Source organism: Solea solea, chromosome 1, assembly GCF_958295425.1.
Source record: "Solea solea chromosome 1, fSolSol10.1, whole genome shotgun sequence".
In the NCBI taxonomy this organism is placed as follows: domain Eukaryota; kingdom Metazoa; phylum Chordata; class Actinopteri; order Pleuronectiformes; family Soleidae; genus Solea; species Solea solea.
This window is the reverse complement of record NC_081134.1, coordinates 43,423,400-43,425,877: the sequence shown is the minus strand read 5'-3', so window position 1 is coordinate 43,425,877 and position 2,478 is coordinate 43,423,400.

The following is a 2,478-nucleotide window of genomic DNA, read 5'->3' as shown; positions in this document are numbered from 1 at the left end:
AAAATGTCATCTAGAGCCCAAGCCACAAGGGCAACTGTGAATTCAGAGTCATACAAATGCATGTATGCATCTGGACTTCACACACACACACACACACACACACACAAGCACAGACAGTCAGTCAGTCCTATTGATGTCAACCTTTTGCTCTCAGTTATCATCTGCACACAGGCAGGCTTCATATTGAATCAGAGGGACAGGGTTAAATAGAACTGGAAGGCTTTCACTTTCAATCTCATCCAGCCTCCAACTTACATGCCTCGACCGACAGATTCAGGAGATAGGAGAGGGGCTTTGGATGTCAGCACGCAGGGAGAGGCAGCATGTTCGGGGGAGGTTTTCTATGCCGTGCATGTGTTTAAGAAAACAACAACACAGAAACACTACTTTTGTCTCTTTTTCCATCCGAGGAGCTACAGTTTAAAATGACAGCGGCGTTTTTCGAATAAGAAACATGATCTAAATGCTGATAACGCGTCGCCCGCTTTGATGCTTGTTTCTCCACAGCTGTGAGGTATTTACTACATCGTTAGCTGTCAGCCGTCTGCGGCTCCGAAGGACCCCCGGTAAAATTAATCAGTGGCATTAAAGAGCAGACCAAAATGTGTCACGCTTTGATGCAACCCAATGTGTTTATTGATTAATAAAGGGTCAAAGGATTCCATTTCCCAGATATACTGTCTCTGCCTGCCGCTGTTCTCTTTGCTGCCGAAGAGGCTCTTTCCCTCAGGACAAATGCGTTTCAGCTGAGCTGATCCAATCCCTTCTCTGCTGTTTTTATGTACTTGTGTTTAGCGCTCCCCGAGCCCCACTGACTACCTGTCTGTTTAGAAGCCTATAAACATAAATCAGACTTGTTAGGAGTCTTTTCCATAAATTCCTCAGTACATAAGAAAAAGCCACTTCAACAGATGGATGAAACTGCGTCAGGGCTTTTTTGTTCCTCTTGAAATGGATGAAATGAGTTTCTGTCCTGGCGCCGTTCGGGACATTATTGGTGCCATTAAAGCCCTGATGTAAATCTGTGCTAGTAAGCCCAGAGTCATCGCGCCAGGCTGTTGTTTTATGTCCACATCGCTTATGAATTACTGGATCAGATCGAGGGCCATAACCGATCCTGAAAGACATTGATTTATAATTTATACTACAAAGCCCAGAAGGCCAATTCCCTCTCCTCTGTTTTCTGTTCACAGACAATAGCAAACAGTAAACACAGCTCTTGTGTCATTCAATAAAAGTCTTCAAATGCAGTGCTTAGGGGTGTGAATCTCTCCCAATATGTATCACAATACATGGGCTTTGATTTGATTCAGGAATGATATTTTTTGAATGATTCAACACGATTCCTTCAATAGATATTTCATGAGAGACCAGAATCCTATTTTATTTGTTCCAAGAAAACTTGAGGTCTAATGTATTAATAAACATTTTTAAAATAGTAAATATAAAGTCTCTCTCTGACACACTTTGCCAGTCGGGGGAAATTTGTAAAAAACAGAGACAAACCCTAACGAAATAGTTATTACAATTTCAATTTCATTAAATTTTTTCTCATTACATAAATTTGAGTGCACAGTGTTGCTGCATTTTTAGCAAGCTGGCATTTCTCTTTTTCTGAGCATGCGTGATTAGTGCAAGAGGGGTACGTGCATGGAGGGAGGGGCAGCCGATGGCAGTTTGAGTGATGCATCACGATCCAATGAATTTGTTTGGGCTGTTCAATATGATTGGATGGTGTTTTTTTACAGGCCTGACATTTTTCATTGTCGTGACACTGCGTTAATTGGTTACAATCGAGGTGTGAATTGGATTTCAAGCAATACAGGTAAAAAAAAATGCTCCTGAAAATGATCTCCCACGCTATCTTTAAGCCAGATCATTTGGACTTGAGAAGTAAGGTAACACAACAGTAACATAAAGATGAAATGAAAATTTGTCTCGCAAAAGTCTCTAATGAGAGCTGTAAGACACCGCGAGGAAGAACCAGCACAGCAGCTTCATCAAACCACTTAACATACATTTATTTATATCTGTTTATGTGTTTGTATGTATTACTTTTATAAATGATGACGGATTTGTTTTCAACTGCAGCAAAGTTCACTCCTGCTACTTGATCTGTATCACAGTGGCCTTTATTTTAAGCCTAAATTGTTATTGTTATTCATCATAATACTTTATTTTTTTTCCTCTCTCTAGTCTTTTCGTTGGGAGGTTTGACCTTTGTTGTCCACCAGTGAAGAATCTCAGTCACCTCTGGCACTCCCATTTGTCCCCTCACTGCACTTGAGTGGGAAAGATAATTACGCCTCAAATGAAGCTCCGTTCATTGTGTCGGCCGATATTTAAAGCGCTCTCTCTCTCTCTCACACACTGACTCCCTCGGAGTACAATGGTGAGGGTCAATGGATCCACGCTCACCTCTTATTTACAAGATTCATGTTAAACTAATGCAAAATCAATAGCTCAGCACCAGGGAGA